Source organism: Acinonyx jubatus, chromosome B1 (assembly GCF_027475565.1).
Source record: "Acinonyx jubatus isolate Ajub_Pintada_27869175 chromosome B1, VMU_Ajub_asm_v1.0, whole genome shotgun sequence".
Classification (NCBI taxonomy): Eukaryota; Metazoa; Chordata; class Mammalia; order Carnivora; family Felidae; genus Acinonyx; species Acinonyx jubatus.
The window spans coordinates 63248360-63274708 of NC_069382.1; the positions used below are offsets into that span (position 1 = coordinate 63248360).

Sequence of the window (26349 nt, forward strand, 5' to 3'; positions counted from 1 at the left end):
TTTTCAGGTAAAATGAAATCAAATCCAGTTTTGTTACGTTGAATGTGTTCCAGCCTTGAATCTGTTCCGAGATCTTCTTTTTCTTAAGGTTTTATTTTTAAGTAATCTCGATACCCAATGTGAGGCTCGAACTCACAACCCCAAGATGAAGAGTCACATGCTCTCCCAACTCAGCCAGCCAGGTGGCCCTATCCTGAGGTCTATTAAGTCTCCATGGAAATCTTAGTAGAGAATAGTCCTAACTGATGCTAACCCTTGACTGCTAACGCTTGTGAAGATTCAGTTTTGATTTTGATCAACACCATGATCATTGGCTTACCTCTGGTCTACTATTTGTTGATTCGCCTAGAAAAAGGTCTTTTAGATTTAAGAGAGCCAACTGCCATTCCAGGGACAGCTGGGACTGCCAACAGCTGCCTTGCTTATGGTTGTGCTAGAGAAGGCCTTCCGGCAGTCCTTCTTACAGATGGTAAAAGAAGAAATCAGAAGGTTAAATTTTTAAATACAGCAATGGCTCTTAAGCACCTAGGAGTTTAAAAAAAATTTTTTTTAACGTCTATTTATTTTTGAGACAGAGAGAGACAGAGCATGAACAGGGGAGGGTCAGAGAGAGGGAGACACAGAATCTGAAACAGGCTCCAGGCTCTGAGCTGTCAGCACAGAGCCCGACGTGGGGCTCGAACTCACGGACCCCGAGATCATGACCTGAGCTGAAGTCGGATGCTTAACCGACCGAGCCACCCAGGTGCCCCAGCACCTAGGAGTTTAATTGAGGGTTCCTTTTGGGGAAAGAATAGTTTTCTAAAGAAAAAGTAAAAGGGTCGATGTTTCTGATTTTTAAGTCATAATAATATGAGGTACTGGCTGATATTTAGTTATCCATGTTTACTGAACTGTACAGGAATTACTACATTCTACAGGGCTCAATCAGAGAAGGTCTGGTTTTGGGGAGTTGAGAAGTATTGGTGGCCATTACTATTGTGATACATAAAGGAGGTCCTGAAATATTACTGTGATGGGGGAAGATGTTTTAATAAGTGAAAAAGACTGAAAGTGTTATGAAATTAGTTAGAGACAGCATGAAAAGTGCTTACTTATAATGGAAAGAGACAAAGGGTGTTTCAAAAGAATACAGATGAGAGGCACATGGGTGGCTCAGTCAGTGGAGCATCAGACTCTTGATTTCGACTCAGGTCGTGACCTCAAAATTGTGGGTTTGAGCCCCACGTCAGGGTCCACACTGACAGTGTGCAGCCTGCTTGGGATTCTCTCTGTCTCTTCCTCACTCTCTGCCCTTTCCCTCTTCGCGCACACACCCACTCTCTCTCTCAAAATAAGTAAATAAATAAAAAAGAATATAGACAACAGTTAATGAAAAAATAAAACCATTTTATGATTATATACACAAGAGTTGAGTCACTTTAATCAAACCAGTTATAAGAAGAAACATAATTCTTAATATTTTTATATAATATAAATTTAATATAATATTTAAATATGTTTATATCACGCACATTGAATGAAAAGGATTTATGATTAAATTCAAAAAAATTTATTTTTGTTTCCCTCTATCCCTTTGAAAAGTGTTGAGTCTGGGTAAATTCACTGTGACTCACTGAATGGAAAGTTTGACAGATCCCATGACATCCCTGTCCACATTTAGGTATCATCATTTTAAATCATAAAAATCCAATAAGGATTCAGTGATTAAAATATATCATATATATATATATATACTTATTAAGCAATGCTTCCATTTTCTTTTGCTTCATTTCACCCAAACAAAGGGCCATAGTTAGCAGCTGCTCACTGTCAGTGAAAGGCGGGTTGTTGTCTTTGCTTGGTTTCCTTTCCCCTGTTCTTTCTCCCAGCCTTGTCAACTGCTAGCTAGAGTTTTAGGCCAGAAAAGAGGTAAGAGGAGAAGTGGCTCTTACTTGGCTGGAAGGTTGTGTTTGCAGAGTTTGGAAAGTGGTTAAGGCTGACGATGCAACTTTGTACATGTACCTTTATTTCACGTGTGCAAGTATTCTGAAATTTAGACAACCTTATCTCTATGTCATAAGTTGGAATAAATGCAAGCCATTAAACCAAAATCCAACAAATACACATTTATTTACAAGAAGGCAAAAAAACAGTCACACAGTGTGTTGTTGTAAGCTCTCTATTGTAAGGCAGTGTTACAAGCCCACTGGATAAATGTTTGCTCCAAGTTGGGCATGAGTAAGAGTGAAGTTCTAAATATTTAACAGCCAGCATAGTCTGGGCACCTACTGCTAAGAATGAATATTGAGCTAATCAGAAGATACCCTGCCAGAAGGACTATACTGTAAAGTGTACTGATGATCAGCTCTGGAACCAATTATATTCCAAAAGGAGAAATAGCCATCATTTAGTTGGATCAGGAGTACCCTGTGAAGTGGAAGACACAGAGCTCTAGATGTGGAGTGTTGTTCCTCCGAAAGATAGATGGCTGACTTTTCCAGATCCTTATATCTCATACCTTCAAAGGGAGAGCAATATGCATAAAATTTATGGTCAAGCCCATTATCTTAAATACAATGTATTTCACCAATGAAAAGTTATTTGAATAACCATATGTTATTAACAAATGGATTGTGGTATGGATTATGCATTAGTGTACTTCAAAAGCAAACTAAGCATCCCACACATGTAGGTGAAAGTAAGTGGACACACACACATATGGACATATACATTCACATGTGTGTGTACATCACACTATTTATACTAACGTGTTCAAAAGAAAATCACTCCATGAATGATAAATTCTACTATATTCTTATCTCACAGATGAGAAAGCTAAAGTGGAGAGAGCTTATGTTTGCATAACTTGCCCAACGTAACATAGCTAGTATGTCGTGGAGCCTGATTTTATTTTTTTTAATTTTTTTTAGTGTTTGTTTATTTTTGAGAGAGAGAGAGAAAGAGCATGAGTGGGGGAGGGGCAGAGAGAGAGGGAGACAGAGAATCCGAAGCAGGCTCCAGGCTCTGACCTATCAGCACAGAGCCCGACTCGAGGCTTGAAATCACGAACCATGAGATCATGACCTGAGCTGAAGTCGGATGCTTAACCAACTGAGCCACCCAGGCGCCCTAAGCCTGATTTTAAAGTTATGTGTTTCATATGATTCTCGCAGTAATCTTGAAATATGTATTTTATTATTATCCCCATTTTCTCAGATGAGGAAACTTACTCTCCAGAAAGAGAATGTCACTTGTTTTGTTTCTAAAACTGGTTCCTAAATTCCATTATACCTGTCTCATTTCTTTTTTATTTCCCCTCCTGAATTATGTTTCTGATTTAAATAGATTTTTTATTCAGTATAAACAGAGATTTTGTAAAAATAAAACACAACAAATAGCTATAGTGTGGTACCTGAGCTTTCTCGTCAGTTCAGGAGACAGGGTCATCTGTACATCGAAGAAACACTTATGGGAACCTCCCTCGGTACCCAGATGCTGCTAAGCTGATGTCTTGTCTTTTTGTCTCTTGGCCTTACAGATATCTGACTCTTTAGGATTGTATCTACTGCTCTATTCTTATGGTAGCATTGAAGTGTTAAAGCTCCATTTATACACAAAAGGTTTGACAGCAGAATAGAAAAGTTACCCTTGGCCCAAGTTAGTCATCCTCTGAAAATTACTGAGTATATAGTAATCTATTCCCAAAACCCTAAAAAGTATACTTTCATTTCAAATTTTCACCTGCGCTAAATACCACTCCCTGAACTATTCTGATAGCATCTACTCTTTAGGTAAGAGATTGAGGCCAAATAAATAACAGACATTAATTACATTAACAGTCACCTAACTCAACCAGCTGTACAAGTTATTTGAAAATAGGGGCATTTGGTTAATTGGTAGTTTCACTCTCTCTAGACAATGCAAGGATGTTAGAACACTTTAACTTCTGTTTACACCAACCCACTCACACATAAATGGTATTGTTTTCATACACAGTAAAACCTTGGATTAGGTGCATAATTCATTCCAGAAACATGCTTGTAATCCAAAGCACTTGTGTGTCAAAGTGAATTTCCCCATAAGAAATAATGGAAACTCAGATGATTCCTTCCACAACCCAAAAAGATTCATATAAAAATGATTACAGTACTGTAACTTAATACAAAATAATACAGAAAATATAAAGAAAAATAAACAAATTAACCTGCACTTACCTTTGAAAACCTTTGTGGCTGGTGTGAGGGAGCCAAGAGGAGGAGGAGGGTTATTGTGTAGGAGGACTTTTGCTATCACTAATCACTGCTATCTACCAGCTCAATGGAATCTTTTTCTTTTCATGAAACTCTAACAAAAAACCTTTCCAATGACACTTGCTTTTGCCTCCTTTTGAGAATTTCACGGAAATGTAGCATTGGATTGATGATCACCCACACTCCTGCAGCATGGGAGAGAGGGAAAGAGAACAACCATTGGCTCAGTTGTAATCATGGGACATTCAGTGACATGTACTACTTGTATTGCAAAACATTGCTCATTTATCAAATTCAAATTTATTAAAAATGTTTGCTCATCTTGAGGTATACTCATAGAACAAGTTATTTGCAACCCAAGGTTTTAAGGTACTTTAAATCCTTCCATATAAATTTTTATTTAAAAAATTAACAAACTGTTTTGATGTATATTATCCAATCAAAAAGTGCACAAATCATAGGTGCACAGTTCAGTGAATTTCCACAAAGTGGAAACATTCTTCTAGCTCACACTGAGTGAAGAATTATAGCAGCATTACAGAAGCCACGTTCTTGCCCCCGCCCATGTGTTGTTTCTTCTTTCTCTTCAGAGGAACCACTATTTTAACTTCTAGCTCCACAGATTACTTTTACCTGTTTTTGAACTTTATGTAAATGTTATATTACAGTGTGCACTATTTTATATCTGGTTTCATTTCCTGAACATTGTGCTTATGGAATTTTCCATATTGTTAACTGTACTTGACATTCATTCAATTTCTCTGCTGGACAGTATCCCAAATCATGGATATACCACAGGATATTTATATCTTTAAATTATTGACAAACATTGGGTTTTAGTTTAAGTCTATAAAGTAGCGCTGCTATGAACATTAGTATACAGTATTTTTGTAAACACATGAATGTATTTATTTATTTTAGTTTTTAACTTTTACCTTAGGACATTTATCAATTGCATGTTATAATGATACCTCATACTTAAAGAAATAAAAGTTAACCTGCCTTTAAGCCTAAACAATACACTACACTATTCTTTTAGGAGACAAAAGGGATCTCCCTCCTTATTAAATTCTTACTTTAAGACATATCAATTTGTACTCCTCACAAGAGGCATGACATTAAAAAAAAAAAGATGAATTTTTTCCTCCTGCTTCCAAAATTCTTATCAGTCACCCCTAGATGATCACCAGCAAAGTTAAAGGTAAAAAATTAACATGCACAGAGGCACCTGAGTGGCTCCGTTGGTCAAGCGTCTGACTCTTGATTTTGGCTTAGATCATGATGCCAGGATTGTAGGATGGAGGCCCACATCGGGATCCATGCTGAGCGGGAAGCCTGCTTGAGATTCTCTCCACCTCCCTCCCTCCCCACTGCTTGTGCACACTCTCTAAAATGAAAAATTTTTTAAATTAACATATATAATATATCATCACAACAATTCCCTGTTGAATTTTTTTCCAAATGACAGTTTGTGAATTCAAATGACTGTCAGATGATGAGGAATTTAAATTTTAAAGCAACTATGTAATTAATCTGCAACTTAACTTTGTAACTAAAACCTAGTAAGACAATTTTGAGGTGAAACATTCTAATAATTTAAATTTATGATGTGAGAGTATATATAGTACGTAAGTATGCCCACATTATAAATTTGAGATTTCTTTCTTCCTTTCTTTTTTCTTTCTTTTCTTTCTTTCTTTCTTCTCTTTCTTTCTTTCTTTCTTTCTTTCTTTCTTTCTTTCTTTCTCTCCTCTTCCAAGATCAATCAAAAGCAGTAATCTATTTAAAAATCAGGAAATGAGCAAACCTTTTAAAACATTTCAATGTTTCCTTTATTCATTTATATTAAAATAAATGCTCCATAAAACTGTTGCCTTTGGTAAGAATAAGGTCTGTTTTGAGGGCAACATTTATCATTGCCCAAAATCGCTCAGAAGATGTAGATGATAAGATATTTTGCTTGGACTGTAGTAGATAACTTTGAAAACTGTTCCTCAAATTTATTTTTTTAATTTAAAAACAAATTTTAAATGTTTTTATTTATTTTTGAGAGAAAGAGAGACAGAGTACTAGTAAGGGATGAGCAGAGAGAGAGGGAGACACAGAATCCCAAACAGGCTCCAGACTTCGAGCTGTGTACAGAGCCCGATGAGGGGCTCAAACTCACAAACTGTGAGATTGTGACCTGAGTCGAAGTTGGCCGCTCAACCAACTGAGCCACCCAGGCACCACAAATGTTCCTCAAATTTTAAAAAGGCAAAGTAAAGGTTTCTCCACTTGCTAAATTATTGGAATTTTTTTTTTTTGCATAAGAATGTTATTCAAGTTTCCTAAAATGAGAACTTTGAGTTTACATTAAACATCTCTAAAGTGTGTACTTTTTTTTTAGCAATACTGTCATGAGATGCATTTATGAAATTATCCAGGTTTAGATTAAATGAGAAACTTGAAAAGACCTTGAACATTATTAATCCTTTCCCACATGGAAAGTACAGATATTATAATATTCATTAAGTAAAATGAAAATATTACCTGGTGTCTAAGGCACACCATTAATTAATACCATCTAAAGTGGGATTTATTTGATGAACTGCATCAAGCACTCAGAGAACATTTGCTACAACTCAGGGAGAAAGAAGCAAATATTCACATTATATGTTAGCCTATCGTCAAGAAAGATATTTCAACTAGAATATGTCAATCCTTAGAATTACTGATGTAGAGTTTCTGTTTAGGGTTTTTTTTAGACATACAGCGCTTAATGCTTTAGAGGGTTAGGTAAACTCAGTTCTCTTTTGTTCAATAATGCCTCGTTTACACCACACAAAGCGTAATCTCCGTTTCCACTATGCAATGCCTGCCTTACATTAAGTCATACTTCGTTAGTACCACATAAAATAATTACATTATAAAAGGCTTCTAGATCACTAGTTTCAAAAATAATAGCCTGTATCATTAGCAAGCCAGTTTTCAGAGCAAGGGAACCTTCTCCAATAATTCTGAGGTTAATAAATTTAATTTTCTAAGTATTCTCCACAAAAGCACAGCAGATAAGTCCAAAACTTTGTTGAAAAATGCCCAAACATGTGTTCCCTCACTGGGCAATTTCATCAACTCTAACCATAATTGGACCATGGGGAGATGAAGCACCCTGCAGGCCACAGAAGTCTAGATCAGGACTGAGAAAAAATATTCTTTCACTGGTGACAGCAGACAAAGGCTCACGATTTCTGCTCCATGGTGGTCTATCGCATTTTGTTCACATGTGCTGCGATAAAAATGTAAATGTGACATCATACCAGAAGTGCCAAAGCTCCATTCATCTTGAGATGGTCCTAGAAAAGGATTCATGTGAAGTTATTTTTATTGGTTATGTAAATCAGGGGTAATTCCTTTGTCATTTGGCTGTACACAGGTTCACCTTTAACATGTACTGACAAATATTTTTCCATAAACAGTATTCTTTTTATTTGCTAAATCTTTCAACCCTCTCCATAGTAATTATACTAATTTAAACTCTCACATCAGAATATGAAAATTCAAGTTGTGCACTGTTTTCATCAAGGTTTGGTTTTGTTCATATTTTTTATTTTAGTCTAATTGGATTTTATTGTTTAAGTGGTATTGCATCCTGGTTTTAATTTGTACCTCCCAACTGACTAATGAGGTTGAGCATCTTCATATGTTTATTGGTCACCTGAAAGGGCTTGTTCAAATTCTTTGCCTGTAGGTTGTTTGTTTTTATATTGCTGACTTTTATGGGTACTTTAAATATTTTGTATACCACATTTATTGGGTAGATGTATTCAAATATCTTCTCTCATTCTTTGGACTGCAATTTCACGCCATCAAGACTTTTTTTTGATGAACAGAATGTAGCCCTATTTATCATTGGTTTTCCTTCTCTAGTTAGTACTTTTTGTGTTATGCTTAAAAAATCTTTGCCCTACCCAAGACTACTGAAGATATTCTCCATGTTTTCTTTTGCAGGCTTCATATTTTTATCTTTCACATACAGATCTATAATTCATCTTGAAATGATTATTGTATGTGGTGTGAAGGTGGGGGTCAAGATACAATTTTTGACATAGTCGTACAGCACCATGAAAAAAATAAAACCTCAAAACATCCTTCCCTCACTGCACTGGAGTGTTATCTTTTTCATATATCAGGTGACTATACATGCATGGGTTTGTTTCTGTCCCATTGGTCTATTTGTTTATCCTTATGCCCATGCTTTGTTGCCTTAATTATCATTGCTTTTTCATAAGTTCTAATATTTAGTAGTTTAAGTCCTCCATTTCTTTCACTTTCTGTTTTCAATATTGCCTTGGCTATTCTTGGTCCTTTGGATTTCCATATAAATTTTAGAAATAGATGGTCAATTTCCACAAAAATTTAATTGTCTGTTGATGCAATTACATCTGGATTATATTCTCTTTTAATATTTCATTTAAAAATATTACATTATTAAAGTCCTTTAGGAAGTTAAACTAAAGAGATCTCAGCATAATAATTTTAGCAAGTTATGTTCACAGTCTTCAAACTAAGGTAGATGGACCTTGCAGAGGGTGGGGCTTGAAGACTTTCCAAATGGCATGTAAGCATGGAATATTTTAAGTGAACCTATTTCCAAATCCTTAACTCCATGTTTTTGTTCCTAACATTGATCTGCCTGAGGACACCCCTGTGATTTTTTCCCCCAATATCTTCTTTCATGATTCCCCCTGTTACCACTTTTCAAAGAAAGTCATACCTTTCATCTATCCTACTGTTATCATTCATCACCAGTTGTGAAATCTTCCAGAATGTCAAACAAAGAAACATTTCAAAATATGGATTCTGGCAAAGCCTTCTTTAATGCAGTCACCATGAACCAGCAATAAATCATTACATCTTTCCTTGCCTTGTTGCTAATTTTGGTAAAGTTAAAGCCAATTAGAAAGTTACTTTAACCCATATGAGTATGTTCTGAATTCAAGATATATTGTGGTTTGGCGTGGTGGCAATGATGACATTTTGGTTTAATAAGGTCTTTCCTATCTTTCAACTATTGTCAAAGCATTGTTGCTTAAAGTTTCGGGAGAGCAAAGCAAAGAACAATAGTAAGAAATACTGAAGTTGGCAGCATTTTATTTCATCCAGTTCACAAGCCCTGACATATCTCTCTGCCTTATTCAACTATGGATTTTGGAAATGGAATATTTAAGATTGATGAAAGGCATTTTCAGCCTCCTGATAAAAAAGAAAGTAAAGATTATCATTCATTTGTGTCTATTGTATGAAATTATACTTTGTATGATTTCAAGGTAGAGGAAGTTAAGTTCCATGTTTATTTCTGATAGACCAATAGATTGTTTAATTTTTTGTGCTATTTGCTTAGATGCATAAGAAACACGTTTTCCTTTACATGTGACCAGATTCCTGGATAATGCACAGCCATATGTATTATTTCATTAGTGTGAAACTCCTGCTTGTTGTCACTGATAAGCTGTTTCTCTTTTTTTATCTTTGATTGTCGTGACTATCTCTGATGGTATATACTGCTACCATGAACTTACTAGATTTAGAGGAACCTAATTTTAGTTTATTGTGTAGAGTCTACTGTATAAATAGTGCATTTAAAAGACAATATAATAATTAATATACCTGTTGTACCTTCCATTTTACTTTTGGTCCAATACCTTGTTTTATTTTTGATGCCAATTTCCACAAATTAGATTTAAAAAAACTGCTCTCTTAATAGCAGAACTTATTAAATGCAGGTCCAGGGCAAAATATTCCCACTATTGCAATCTAGGACAATCTAGGGCATGGTGCCCTGAACTCTAGAGAACTCACTGCATGTAGTTAGAATTCATTTATCCCTTTCAGATTTGATATGTCATTCTAATTCCATCAGATATATTAAAAATGTGATATAACAATTTTAAAAGGCAATGTTAATAATATGACAGACATTACATCTTTAAATTAATAACAAAAAATTTTTGATGTCACCTTAAATTTTCTGAGAATAAGTAAAGAAAAAATTTCAAGACCCCTGGTCTTTAGTTAATGGTAGCCCATTTGTACTATGTAGACATAATAAACTGTTTGTGTGAGGGATAAATTCAGCCCACAAAGGGCATCTTTTTCTAGCCCATGGTTGGAATAAATGTTAAAATTTACTTTCTTACGAATACTAACTCAAAAATGTTTTAAGATTCTAGGCTTCTATAATTAAGATAATCCTATAGCCAACAGGACCAGTTAAATAATTTTAATTAAAAAAAAGGCATGTATCTTCTGATTCATCAATGTTAAATGTAAAAAAGGTTCTATTTTGTTCTATTTGAGTTTGTTTTTTTCTAAACTTAAATAGGTTTACTGATCAAATAGGCTACCTTTACTCTTACATAATGTTTGCCATTATCAAAAACTAAATTTTATTATCTTAATTGAATCATGATTGTGGTAAGCCTTGTTTCAAGACTAATCATGTTTTGTGGTATGTCAGCTTGAAGATAATTTCCAAGATCTTTAGGAAACTTAAAAACTTGGACTAATACTAATATTGACATTTCAGAGAATAGATTCTGAGGACAGGCTTCTGAACAGACATCATTTAGACAACTTTCAGACTGTATCAGTGGACTGCATCAGGATATCTGAGGAAACTCCTCAGTTTTAGTTGAGAAGTGGCCCAATGTGACTACTAACCCAAGCACCAGCAGGAAATGGTTAACAACTGAATGAACTGATGAAGGAGAATTTATTGTGGTTATCTGTTGGGAATATTTTTTATTTTGTTTTTACATTCTATTTTTCTGGATCTATAAGGAGGCTATTCCTTACACTATCTAAACAACAATTTTATATATCTTACTTTTGTAAATGAAAGTGAAACATTTAAAAATAATATCTGATTCCTGTGGCCCTTCCCCACACCCCCACCCCACCCCCAGAATTGAACAACTCTTACTAAATTTCTGTATTTTTCATGGCGAGGTTATCTTGTGGTGATTATCTTGTAAGAAGCTGTCCTCCTTCTTACCAAGTTATAATTGGTTACTTTATGCAACCAAAATTTTACCCTGGGGCTTCTTACTTGAGAATGGTAGTTATTAAATCAGTTGTGATAAGCCATTTCAGGTAACAAATATTGATCCACCTGTGGGCCAATGCCTACAAAGTCCTCCCAGGAAAACTGGTCTGATATAGGTGGTAAGGAAGTTAAGGAAACTTAATAAGTCTTTGAGAGTCTTTGAGAAAGGAAGAAGTCATCCCAGTTTTTAGGTACATGGTGAAAGCTAGCAAAGAGTTTTCTGAACTTGGATTCCTAGCCTCAGGATAACAAATATCAGAGGCTTCTTAAACACATGGAAACTTCAGACTATTATCTCTCTTCCAGGTTGCATGTCGCTCTTATCCTTCTCTCTCTTTTCTACTTTCATCTACGCTCACCACAACAAAAATATCTGAAATTATACAGTAAACACATGACCTATATGCAGACACTTTTAGTTATTGTGATAATGACTTCTCTTTGTAGTTCATGAAAGTAGTTCATGAATTCCCAGTCAAGACAGACTCTCCAGGTTTTCGTTTGCTGGGTCTCACAAAAGTCAGATCCTTCTACAGTACTGTTTCCCAATATCGTGTCATTTTAGGTTGACTAGCAATACTCTTTCCTGGACATGGCTTTACCAAGCCTTTCTCCACATTCTGCTCTCTAGGCATTTTCCCATTTTTGACATTGCTTCCCCTTTTCAAGACTTTCTTGTAACCTTGTTTCTGTGCTCACATAACTTCTCATGATGTCTGAGACCTTACCCCATTAACTATTCTTTCTTTTTTTCTGAAATCTTCAAGAGAACAGATGCACTGAATAATGAGAGGAAGGTGGAAGTCAATTACAGTAGGTAAGGATGGAGTTACTGGTGAGAAAATTAAGCCAGTGAGATAAGACAAGACTTTTGAGAATTTTTACCACTAATGGTACAGTGTTTAAAAAGATAACAATTTTATGAGTTTTTTTAAAAAATACATTTATTTATTTTTGAAAGAGAGAGAGAGAGAGCATAAGCAGGGGAGGGGCAGAGAGAGGGAGACACAGAATCTGAAGCAGGTTCCAGGCTCCAAGCTGTCAGCACAGAGCCCGACGTGGGGCCTGAACTCACCTACGGCGGTGAGATCATCACCTGAGCCAAACACCTTTAACTGACTGCGCCACCCAGGGCCCAGCAAGTTTTTAAGATTAGGGGAGACAGAGGTCATGGATCAGGCTTGGAAATCAATGGAGAAAGAGTGCTACGACTTTTTAAAGATGAAGGCAGAAATATAGTAAGTCCAGAGCACTGAAAGAAACAGTGGCTTTGAATTAAGAAGAAAGAAAGGGTGAACTTCATAGAAGCTTTGAGGTAGTAAAGAGAGAAGTGGTAATGATATTTGAATTTAAAGAAGAAAGAAGAAGATAGGAGGTAGTATTCATCTCAGGTATCTAAGAGGCCCCGTTATCCACTCAAAGGCTGTGACATACTGTATGGATTTGTTCACAAACTAGAGAATTTACAAATCACAATTCTGAGAACTAAAATGTCACCTATGCCCATATCAGTCATCCTCATTCTAACCCTTTCCAGTTTTGCCCTTACTAGTGTGTCTTAAAAATTCATTTCTTCCCTCATAAAAGAAATGGATTATAGATACTGGTGCTGGTTTACATTCACCTTTATCTTAAAAACTTCTATTTAGTTTAGCCACATTCAATATTTGTAAAGACTATTACTCTACCATCCATGTATTCAGTGGAAGAGAGAACACTGCATTGAGTACTGTCTTCATCCTGAAAATTTTCCACTGAAAGCTTTCCTTTCACTGTTGTCTCTTTGATCTTAAGTGCACTTTCCAAGCATTCATAAGACTGATTCACGTCATTTCCCATTTTTAAAGAATTAACTCAATTAAATTTTATATTTCCCACTCATTTAGAATTTCTGCTTCTTTTGCTTTTGTGTCCTTCAACATTGAAACAGGAAATACATCAATTAATCAATAGACTTGAGAGTGTTTTTGACCCTAAAGGTACAATAGAAAGATATATTTTATGAACAATGTTGATGCCTCTTCTTAAGAATTTGGCCAAATGATAACACTGATTTCTGCACCCTCAATTCTCATGCCCTCAGAGTCTTTTGCTTTATCATCTCCTTTCTATTTCTGCAACTCCCTTTCTACTTCAGAATTTCTCTTTATCAGCATTTATGTCAATATTCTGTTTGCTGAATATAGACTATGGAGAAGATACTCTGATAGACTTTGGAGAAGCAAATTTTTAAAAAGTGTTGGGACACCAAGGGAGTTTCCTCTTCACGGGGAAATATATATCTATAATATTCACAAACACAGGCACATATTACATTGAAACATATGAGACTGCCACTTTTGTAGGTCCAAATTGTTCGAATATTGGCAGTTTCATGTCATTTAGTATCATAACATGTTCTTATAGCATTGCTGTAAGTATTATGAAAAATGGCAGCTGTTGGGTCTTAGGCAGTGAAGAGACTGGGAAAGGAAATGCTAATATTGGATGAGCAGAAAAGAATATTACATACAAAGGGAAAACATTTCAGACTTGAAGGTATCAACTAATTTGACATATTCTAGGAAGTAGAATTTGTAGAGAGATCTTAAGTAGCTAGACTATCTATCTGGGTTCAAATTCCACTCTGCCACTTACTTGCTGTACGACCATAGACTATTAACTTCTCTGTCTTTCAGCTACATTGCCGATAACAATAGGACCAACTTCCTCTGTTTGTTGGAGAATTAAATGAGTTAAATGGATAAGGCCCTCAGAATGGTGTCCAGCAAAACGGTGTCATCACCAGCTGTTCTTGGTGAAGGATAAAGATTGAAGAGTCCTAAACTTCTTGACTTGCATTCATGAATAAGTTCTGTCCCTCCCCTTTTTAGGCTTTCCTCTCAGGAAGGGTTTGATGGCATCATCTCCTGACTCACCTCTCCACAACTTTGCTCAATTTTCTCTTTCCAGTGCTTCAGTTCCCCTCTAAGCATATCAAAACTCTCTTTTTCAGGGAGGAGGCCTCTTACTGAATTCAGCTGGATGTGAGCTGATGCAGCATTTTCAATCTGAATGCTTGCCAGTGGCCATCCACAGAGCAGAACTGCAAGGCCCCTGGAGCTATGTGTGTGACCCACTCCATAGACACAAAATTTTACTCCCCACACTGGCTTCAGATCTTGCTGGGATTTCTTCAACATTGAAATTGGCCTTAGATCATCACTACAGCATCATTTTTTAAAAGTCTTTCTATTTTAGATTTTAAAATTACAACAGATAATGCAAACTTATTTTAATGAGAAAAATGATGCAGACTTTTATCAGTAAAAAAATGATCTCATACTTCTCAACCCATCTCTGATCTTATCCCCTATGTAAACCAAGTTTAACAGCCCCCGTGTGTGTGTGTGTGTGTGTGTGTGTGTGTATACACATATAATTCCATTTTGTTCAGCCCCTTGTTGCTCAAATGGGCTTTCCCAGGATTTTTTTATTTGCATATGTAACACATGTAAATTTTTTAATTTTGTTTTGTTTAAAATGGAACCATTTTTTACCTGCTACACTCAAACTTTGTTTTGTTTGTTTTTTTTTTTAGTTATAGTACACTTTAATATCTCCTCAGGTCCGTGGATATAGATACACTTTTTACAGCTTCAGGGCACGGGTATAACGTAATTTATTCAGCATTCTCCAGCTGATAGACATTCTGGTGCTACCATGCTACAAAAAGCAGCTTATTTTTTATATGAAGGTATTCTTTTATTTATTTCTGGAGGTGAGATTAGAAGAATAATGGGACTTTCGACTCAAAGGGTGTATGTCTTTTTATAGCAACAGTTATTGACAGATTTCTTTCCAAAACAATTTCAGTAAGTTGCCCTCTTGTTTTTCTGAAACACTGTCAGCAGGGAATGTTTTCACTCTTTTAAATTTTGCCAATCTGATGCGTTAAAAATAACATCTCAATTATGGTTTTATTTTGTGTTGTCCTTAATAGTAGAGACATCGAAGATCATTTTATATGCCTGTTGATGTTTGAATTTCCTCTTCTGTGAATTGTCTGTTTATATCTTTTGCTTCTCATTTCCTTCAATTATTTGTTTTATTGAGAATTCTTTGTATATTGGAAATATTAAACATTAAAATAATTTTTAAATTTTTTGGAGTCAAAAAATGTACAGTGAATGCAACAGTAAAAACATCAGCAGCACTGGGCACATAGGAAAAAAATAACTATTATTGAATATAATAATACAATAAAATGTGTCCATTTGTTTCTTAAAAAAATAATTAAAATTAAAAAATAAAATAAAATAAAAAAAGAAAATTCCCTTGCTTTCTATGATTTGAAATATTTTGCAATGCCATGAATAACTATTTGTAAGTAATTGTGCCCCCCCAAATTCTATTCATATTCATATAATTTATATTTGGGAAAATTTCAACTAAAGTAATAAGATTTTGTGGTCCAAATAAATAATGATGGATATTAAGATGAGTATTAAGGAAATGAATGGTTTTTAATGAGCAAATTAAACTCAGAACTTTGGTGTCTGGAGGAAAAGATTGGGAAGAAAGTCACATATTAATTACAGTGTGCGATTTCTGGAAAATGTGTCTTCTTTTCTGAAACATGTGCCAATGCAATATTCAAAGATGAGCTCTCCAACACGATGGCTCTGTTTACTGCTGTGCACTAGGCAGCACGCACATGTCTATGTTAGCACCTCGGAACTGAAGGCACCATGAAGATGGATGAGGAAGAGAATCCAGGGGTGGAATATGAGTCGCACATGTGCTGGAAGCAACCATAATAGTCTAAGCTGCTGAAAGGAAATGAAGTAATTCATTTTTAAAATCCTCATTACATTAGTTTATCACATTCTTTGACTTTTTTTAAGCAGATGAGTAAAATGTGAATGTAAAATAGGAGAAAACAGAAATATACACGTTGAAGGCTTTGTTATAAACAGAAATGAATAAAAAAAGAAAAAGGTCTACCTTTCTCCACATCTATTGCCAAATCTATGGTTGTAGCTTTCTCCAAGATTATCTGTACTAATTTGATGGGTTTTTTTTCATATCAGACCATAATTTAGATTTTTAGAAATGTTCACAGAGGGAATTGAGCTTTGTTTCTTCCAACAGAATTAGAAAAATTATCAGCAGTTGAGTTTTTAAAGATTTTAGTATGGAGATTACACGCCTGAAGAGAGAGATCTGTTAAACCTGAGTTAAAGCCAGTAGCAGAAAGTTGAGGACTGAGTTTTCTTTAATTCAGTATATTTTTATTTCTGTAGTTCCTAAATTTGCAGATTTTTTAGTTCACTCATTGTGCCTGAATTTATGTCAAAGAAATTTTCTGTTATTTTGACTTATATTTGGAATCTGAAGTGAGACAAACCAAATCTACATATGTTGTATAACTTATGACAGATATTTATTTGACTTAAGTAATTCTTAGTTTCCTCATTTTTGCAATGACCTTAATGATATCTATAACACAGGGTTATTGTAAGGATTAAATATGATAATGCATTTAAAGAAAATAGCATAGTGCTTAATAATAATAAGCTTTTAACAAATGCAACTTGTTATTTACATCTATTAAAAGATGTTTTTCTTGGGGTGCCTGTGTGGCTCAGAGGGTTATGTGTCGACACTTGGTTTTGGCTCAGGTCATGATCTCACACTGCTGACAGTGCAGAGCCTGCTTGGAATTCTCCTTCTCTCTCTCTCTCTCTCTGCCCCTCCTGCACTCTCTCTAGATCTCTCTCAAAGTAAATAAATATTTAAAATAAATAAATAAATAAAAGATGTTTTTCTTAATAAGAAAAAAAAGAAGAAAGATGCTTTTCTTGTTATCTGAGCTAGATCTGTATGCCTGACTTAGAACCTAAACAAAAGAAATTATTAGAAGAATATTATATAATGAACGGAAGACTATTATTGTGCTTTAATATTAAAATGTCAGGCTAATTTGGTTTTTTGTCTTTGAAAATTTATTCCAAAAATAACACCATTGATTATATATATTCATTATATTTTAGTTCTGAAAGTTGTGGATTTTGTACTCTAGTTGACTAATTTGATGTTGAACCTCATACATAATTCTCATTTTAGAAATGTCTTTGTGATACGGACGCCTGGGTGTCTCAGTAGGTCCGGCATCTGACTTCAGCTCAGGTCATGATCTCCGGGTAAGTGAGTTCGAGCCCTGCATCTTACTCTGTGCTGGCAGCTCAGAGCCTGGATCCTGCTTTGGATTCTGTGTCTCCCTCTCTCTCTGCTCCTCCCCTGCTTGCTCTCTGTCTCTCTCTGTCTCTCAAAAATGAATAAAAGTCCAAAAAATAGTTTTTTTAATGTCTTTGTGATAGATGGTAGATACAACCATCACAGGCTTTTAAGAAATATTTCCTTGATGATCATTCTTTCTTAAATTTCTGAGTACTCTTTATCTCAGCCATCTGCAGGTATTCTCAGACTTTCATAGAATTAGATTTTTCTAAATCCAGCAGTTTAATTCGACCAGCAGCAAGAATAACTTGGTTATACTTTGATTTTTCTGCTTGAAAGTAATACATATCACTATATTCCTGTTTATTCTGTATCCCAACCACTTTAGATAATGGATTTTAATTTCTTGGGGCACTGCTGGTTTCTTTGTAGTCTAATCAAGTGGTCACATTCATTTTAACCACTGATTTTCTTCCCCACAAGTAAAGTGTCAGCTTAAAATAGGTATAGCACATTATAGTACATCTTCTACATTTTTAGAAGAAACTTTTTGAAATATTTTACTTATAAAGCAGAAAAATATGTATACCCCCCAGGTTATGCATAAAAAAGAATATAGCACACAGATGGATCCTAACATGTATTCTAGGTTAGTTTTGTTTACTGGAAAAGAAAAAATTGAATGTGGTTTATTTCAGTTCTAATCAAGACCTTTTTAGTTGCAAGTAAAAAAATAAAGGATTCAAACTGGCTTGGTGTAAAGGGGAATATTATTGTTTTTCCTAACTGACAAATCCAGGGTTAGAGCAAGCTCATGTATTGCTGGATTCAGTGCCAAAATGATCTATCTTTCTACCTCTTGGCTCTGGATAACTCTGCGGTAGCTTTCTTTTCATGAAGGTTCTGTTACGGTGATGATCACAGTGACCACCAAATGTACCCTGTTTACAGTGTGCCAGTTCAGGTGCCAATACAAAAGTCAGCATTGCTTTCTCAAGAATTAAAAGATCCAGTTCTGACTTTCCTAACTTTAGTTGGTCAGCTTGGATCAGGCTCAAATCTTCTGCCTACCAGTGAAGTCTACAGGTTGGCTCCACTCCCCCTGAAACACATGACCCGAGAGTGCAGGGGAAGAGCTCTCCAAGGAAGTCCAAGGGGCCGTTACCATTTGCTCCATCTTTACCAATAGGCAGTGGGATTAGTTCTCTTCATTTTAGCCACTGTCCTGGGTGTGAAATGGTATCTCATTTATGGTTTTAGTTTGCGCTCTTTTGTGTGTTTGCTGAACATTAGTACCTCTCTTGTGTTAAAGTGTCCAAATCTTTGGTTCACTTAAAAAATTGCAATGTTTGTCATTTTACTATTAATCTGTAGGCTTTTTTATGTATTATGGGTGCAAATCCTTTGTCACATGTGTTATAAATATTTTTCCCCAGTCTGTGGCTTATTTATCCATTTTATTAGTGGTGTTTCTTTGAGAAGCATAAAGTTTAAATTTTTATGAAATTCACTTAATTAATTTTTAAGTTTTTGGTTAGTGCTTAGGCACATGATCCATCAAAATTATTTTTTGTTTGGTGTGAGATAGGAGACAACTTTTTTTCTGCTTTGTTTTCTCCATGTAGATTTTAGCTATAGTATAGACACATCTTTTTAAAAGGCTTTCCTTGGGGGACCCTGGGTGGCTCAGTCATTCAAGCATCCAACTTTTGATTTTGGCTCTGGTCATGATCTTGCGGTTGTGGGATCAAGCCCCTCAATGGGCTCCTCACTGAGTGTGGAGCCTGCCTGGGATTCTCTATCTCCCTGTCTCTTTGCCCCTCCCTGACTTGTGCTCTCTTGCTCTCTCTCAAAATAAATAAATAAACAAACATCAAAAAATAAATAAATAAAAGGGTTTTCCTTTGTTCACTGAGTGAACTTGGCACCTTAACTGCAAATCAATTGATTGTATATGTGTGGGTCTATTTCTAGACTCCATTCTGTTCAAGTGTCTGTTTGTATGCCAGTGCTACACTAGAGTTTTGAAATCAGGTGGTGTAAGGACTGCTTTTTTTCTCTTTTTTTCAAGATTGTTTTAGCTATTTTAGATCCGGTAGGATTCTATAACATTTTAAAAATAAACTTGTCTCTTTCTTTACAAAATACTTGATGAAGTTTTAATGGGAATTATATTGAATCAAAAAATTAACCTAGAGAGGATACTCATCATAACAATCCATGAACTATTATAACTTTCAACTGATGTAGGTCTTTTTAAGTTTCTCTCAGTTGGGTCTCATAGCATTTTGTTGTAGAGATCTTTTATGCCAGATCAGGTTTCTCAACCTTGACATTACTGATATTTTATACCAGAAAAATCTTTGTTGTGGGATGCTGTCTGTCACTGTAGAATGTTTAACAGCTTCCTGGCATTTGTCCATTAGATGCCGGAAGTACTCTCAGTTGTGAAAAAAAAAAATGTTTGCAAATGTTTGCCAAATGTCCCTGCAGGGACAAGACCACCTCCAGTTGAGAACTATATGCTAGATTTAGTCTTAGCCATTTAATTTTTTTTAAAGTTTATTTATTTATTTTGCAAGAGAGAGAGAGGGCTGACGTGGGGCTTGAACTCACAAACTGTGAGATCATGACCTGAGCCGAAATCAAGAGTTGGCTGCCCAACCCACTAAGGCACCCAGGTGCCCCTACTGAGATATTTTTAATAACCTACCATGTGATCTAACCAGATGAATGTTGCATGTGTACTTGAGAAGAATATATTTCCTATCATTGTTGGGTGTAGCACTGTATAAATAACAGCTCAAATCTATTGATAGTGTTTTTCATATCTTCTATACCTTCACTATAAATGTAGTCCACTTCCAGTTAATGCCAGCATGTCATGCAAAATCATTTGTAAATCATACTCTAATTATTTCCTCTCCAATAAAAATTGGTCATAGAAATTTTTCGTGAAAGCTTAGAAGTGGGTTGAGAAAAGAGCAGGACCAGAAGAAGTGTGAGCATCTTGTTTATGTAACTTCCTTTGGCTTTTAGGTGATATTCCCAAAATAAGTATATTCAAGTTGAATGCTACAATGTATAATCTACATTTTTAATTGATCTCATAAAGCTCAGCTCATAATGAGTTTCTCAGTTCCTAATTTCTCCCAGTATCCAGTGATCAGATGTTCAAACCAAGAAATGCATCTCAAAGGAGAATGGCTTTCCAAAAACTGGCTTGTATTTGCTCCAGAATTCTGAGGCTTTGTTGTAATTTTCCTACCAAAGCAGCCACAGTCTCCATAGATCATATGTATAGAACATTTAAGTATCACTGGGGTTGCTGGATCATAGAGGCAAAAATGGAAAAGCTACTTAAACTTCAGCCTCTATTTCCTGGAGAATCTCTTCTCTTCTTTCTCGGCTCCACCGCAAGCTGACAGATAAGCCTTTAGATCATTCAGAAATGTGATATACACGGCTTCCAAATACTAAGCATTGTGGTCTTTCAGGAAAGATTACCAGATGTAGAAGCATGTACTTCATTAAGAAGGGAAATCATGACATGTTGAAGACCATTTTACCACCCTCTGCCCCAGATACTTGAATGAAGTGACAGACCCCTCCCTGTATTTTCCAGGGGTTTATGTTAATCTTCTGTATCTCACCAAAGCATCTGGAATATTTACACTTCCTCCTTTTCCAGTTCAATTAGCATGATGTCAGCATATAGTAAGACGTCTGTGGAATGATGAGATGATCCAAGTTCCTGTTTATTAAATGACAGCAATGAGTCACAGTTGGCATAGTTCTGGTGTAAAATGCTACAAGGTACTGCCAGTCCTTCCAGGGAAGAGCACATTGCTTCTAGAGTTCTCTCTTAGTTGAGAGAAAAGTCATTTGTGATGATATACCCCAGTAAAGATAGCAGCGGCAATTGGAGTGTGGCTTTCTGACTGAACTGACTATATCCATTGTCATTCTTCAATACTCATCAGTTTTTCACGTTGGCTTTAAAAAAATTTAAGGAAAGATATGATAGGAGTTGTTTTTCAGCTTCTCCTGCTATGGGGTTGTGGAGTCTGTGAAGGCTTATAATTTTATTTTATTTATTTACTGCTATCTTCATAATATTTAGAACCCTGCTTGGCACTGATCAGTGACCATCAAATATTTGTTTAATTAATGAGTATTTTGGTATAAATAAATTGAAAGATGACTGAGAGAGTTATAAGAAGTACAGTTAGAGATATAAATAGGGGATCAATCATACCTTGAAGGCATTTTTATGCAGAGGATGTTAGAATTTATTATGTAAGTAATGGAGAGTTACTGAATAAGCTTTAAAGTAATGTTATGATTTATATTTTAGAAATACGATAAAAATGCCAAAGGAGGGGATACTTTAGAGAGCAAAGAGCCCAAAGATAGGGAGACCTAAGAAATCAGACAAATTAGAAATAGTCATCTAGGCCTTCATAATAGTCTCGCATCTCTATTCATCATTCAGTCATTGTCCCATAGTGGGTTAGCTTAACACCCTTTTGTAATAAAAATTGTTAGTAAGAATAGAAATCAATTTTCTTAACTTTGTTAAAAGCATCTGTGAAAAATTAGAGCAAACATCATACTTAGTGGTAAAACATTGAAGTATTCCCATTAAGGGAGGAAAAAAAAATTGATGAAGATGCTTACGGAGAAAGCAAAGAAACAATCCCGAGAGCTCTCAGCTGGTTGCTGCCCTGGCATTAACGGCAAGGCTATGCTGTTTCTTCCTCACTATAAATGATTTCATAGACCATCCACAACAGCCAAAGTCACTGTGGATGACTGGGATGGTGTGAGCAAAACCATGGCTATTCCTTCGTCATTTCTGAGCACAGAAAAATAGGACACTGCGCAAATCACAAAAGCACACAAGCATCTATCTGTGCAGGCTACACGAGCCACTGCTATTTTTTTTTTTTAATTACAACGTTAGTCCCACTTCATCCCACCTGCCTCCTACATAAAAATTAAGATAATCATAGAATTGTTCTCGTTTTCTGACAACACCTAATCCAGAGCAAAGTACACTTCCTTGCTGCCTTTCCCAAATCACATAACACAAGTCCAAATACTCTAACAATCCCCTCATAATATCCAGGCCAAGGGAGGGACAGCCTTCCCTAGAACACCTGTGTCTGCGACTCTGCCTCCTAACTCCAGAGCAGGAGGTACTTTGTGGCACACACTTAATTCTTGCCAATTGAGTCACAGAGGCCATGGGAAGGGCACTTTTACTTGGCATACAAGAAGTTAGTGGTTTCGCTCTGTGAATTCTACCTTTGGAAGTGTGCTGGCTAGGGAAGGTCACAGAAAACGATGTGCTCATTCTTGCCTTTACTTATGTTCTTTCTCTTTCTTTCTGATAGGTATAATATTCTTCCATTTGGTCTGACAAACAACTGACCTTCTTTTGAACTCAGTAAAGGAATTAACTCTTCAGTGAAGCTTTCGCTGACTCCTAAATTGAGCTTACTTCTTCCCTCTTTGGACCCCCACTGTTTTTATTAAGGCACTGATCAATCTCAAATGAATACATCTATTTATCTACATATTTCTTTCTCCGTAAAAGTGCATAATGTCTCTTATTCTTCTGTCTCCATCACTCAGCAAAATACCTAACACATAATGGTGTTTGATTATACCGAGTCAAATATATTGGACTGAATTGATTTGAAGATAAACTGAGTGATCTAATGGAATGAACATGGGATCAGAAGGCAGAAAACCCAGATTTTTAGTTTCACCTATGCTAACTACAGTCATTTGTAGTCTCTTAATCTCTGTGCATTTTTGTTTCTTAATATGTAAAAATGAAGGTGTGGGTTCATATTGGTTCATTTTTAACATCACTTTCACAGTCAATACTCACTGATTCAGACTGATGTGCTTCATGCTTGACCTTTTTAGCGGAGTTTTGTACTTTGTATAAAGGGCAGTAATGCATTCCTAGACACAGAAGATCAAAGCGATAATTGACATTAAGGCTCTTATTCAAGCTCTAAGGGCTAACTAAGAAATCTGGTTATGAACATTAGAACATTCCCCAAGGCCATCAGATCTCTCACACTGACTTAAAAAAAAAAACAGAAGTATAATTTAACAAGCTTTTATCTAAATAGAATTCATACAATGAACTTGTGGTCTATTGCATTACCTTGAATACAAAAAGGTTTACAATACTAGGCCAACTTGAAGCCTGTGATTTATTGAAGTGATTTATTGAATTATATAACATATGGTTAACCTGTGTCATTAAAGGATAATTCTCTTCCATATTTTGTATAAAAAAATCTTTAGTTGTCAGGAACCAGTTATCATCACAATGTGATTTCAAATGAATTAAATAGCAACAATAGCTTTAACATTATGAAGATGATGTTTATAAATGATTGAATTGCCTTTGAATGGCTTCAACAGAGAGCTATACTAGCTCATAAAACAAGGAGCTTCTCATTATCAAAATTATGCTGTTTTCTCAAGCTACTTTTATGAGATAAGTGATTTTTTAATACTGGCAGGTGGATAGAACAGTATATTTTATGAAAAATAATCTCAAAATACAAATAATATGCAATTTTATCAACCAATATGGATTTATTTATAAAGTGTACATCGAGATGATGACAGCAAGGAATATGTCATTCCACGGTGGTTGTCTATAGGCTTATATTAATTATATAGCCTTATATGTATTGGTCAATGCACTCTGAAGAGTGACCAGGGTTTCAGGTCATGGACTTTGCCTTTGATAAGTTATTATTGCAATTCTGTGTGAGCACAAATAAGGCATCTATAAACATGGAATTTTCCCAGCTGAAAAAAATTGCTATAATTATATTCAAATGACTATCAAGGCCTTTAAAATTACTTTCTGTAAAAAAAATAAATTGACTTTGGGTAAAGAATGTCATTTGTGTAAATACAAGGTCTTAAATATATTCAGATTGAGATTTGAAGAGTGATTATTATTCCCCAAATAACAGAAAATATGTCTACTCTTTTATTTTTGGTGTGGGGCCATGATAAATGTGCTAAAACCTTAAAGATGTGGCACTGAAATATTTCCAGGAAAACAAAGCACTTATTCTTAGTAATAGTCTATCTAACCAAGCACATGGTCCTATATGAAAACATTGAAATCACCTCTAGGTCATAGGAAAATTGGTATTACTGCTGGAACAAGTGATCAACACCATCCTCAGGTGTTCTGCATTTTTTGATGCCATGGTGGATTGGCTTCCTACCGTTTCTGTAATGAATCACCACAAACATAGTGACTTAAAACAACACATTTATTATATTACAGCTGTGGTCAGAAATCCAAAATGAGTCTCACTGAGCCAAAATCAAGGTGTCATAAGGCTGCACTACTTCTGAAGCTCCAGAGGAGAATTGGTTTCCTTTGCCTGAAAAGCATCCCTTGGTTCATGATCCCTAGTCCCATTTGCCAAGTTCATCACTCCAACCTCTGCTGCCCTCACCACTTCTTTGCCTTGCCTTTATTAGGATCCTGTGATTACAGTGGGCTCACTTAGATAATTAATCCAGAATAATCTCCCCATCTCAATATCCCTAATTTAATCATATCTTCAAAGTCCCTTTACCATGTGAGGTAACATATTCACAGGTTCTTGGGATTAAGGCATTGAGTGGCTATATTTTCTATCTTCTATGCATACACCCTTTTGCAGTCTGGTAAGGTCCTTGGTTTCCTTCTTAAAATAATGTTTTAAAATGTATAACATAAAGTAGATAAGATTACAATGGGAAAAATTATATTAAAATACAATAATCAAAAATTTAAAAATAACTGTGCACTTTTTAAATTATTGCATTAAATAATAATTGCAATGGCTTGTAATCACCATAATAATTTCAAAGTAGTGTAAAACTGTTTGGTGCAACAACTATTATTGTGTAACATAAAAATATCTATCTTTTCTGCTGTACTGCTAATAGTTTGCTGGGGTTTTTTGTTTTTTTGGTTGGATGGTTTGGTTTTGTTTCCTCTAATTAACAATTCAAAGAAATGTTAAATTTCAATTAGAAGTTGAGTCAAAATATATAATTTGTATTTCTACCCACAGTCTTGGACTACAAGTTAAGAACCCCTGCTGTACATACATAGCAAAAAAGATTTATGACTTGTCAGTGTGTGTGTGTGTGTGTGTGTGTGTGTGTGTGAGAGAGAGAGAGAGAGAGAGAGAGAGGCAGAGAGAGAGACAGACAGAGAGACAGAGACAGAGACAGAGAGACAGAGAGACAGAGAGAGACAGAGAGACAGATTTCCATTGACCAGTGTGAGCTGAAAAACTTGCTATTATTTTTTTACATATTTACAATTTTTCAGCTGTATTTTTTCTTCCTACCATTTGACTACTAACTGAAAAGTAAAATAAACTAGATTATAGACAGTCTTTATCGAAATCTACATTATGAGATTCTCATTCCATTTAACATTAGACACGAAGATATTTATAGACACATGATGAATTCTGTGTATTCACAGATCATCCCAATTCATTTTAATATTTAGTAAGCAATGGGCTTTCTTATAGCCCATTAATTTTTATAGGAGCTGACATTTGTACAGGAGCTTATGCTCAATTTAGCATAATAAGATGTATATATCCTAGAACGTGAAAACAAAATCATTCTAAATATGTTGTGGTTTAATCATTTGTGGGTTTTATTAGTTAAATTGTTCTTTACATGTTCACATAATAAGTAAGCTTATGTTTTCTGCAGTCCAAAACAAGAGTCTTATGCTATAAA

The 26349-nt window shown here is 35.3% G+C and overlaps 1 pseudogene; it reads right to left on the bottom strand.

Moving 5' to 3' along the window:
* Window positions 1-6990: 6990 nt before the first annotated feature.
* Window positions 6991-26349, bottom strand: part of LOC106967474 (uncharacterized protein C3orf38 homolog) — a 51381-nt pseudogene continuing 32022 nt past the window's right edge.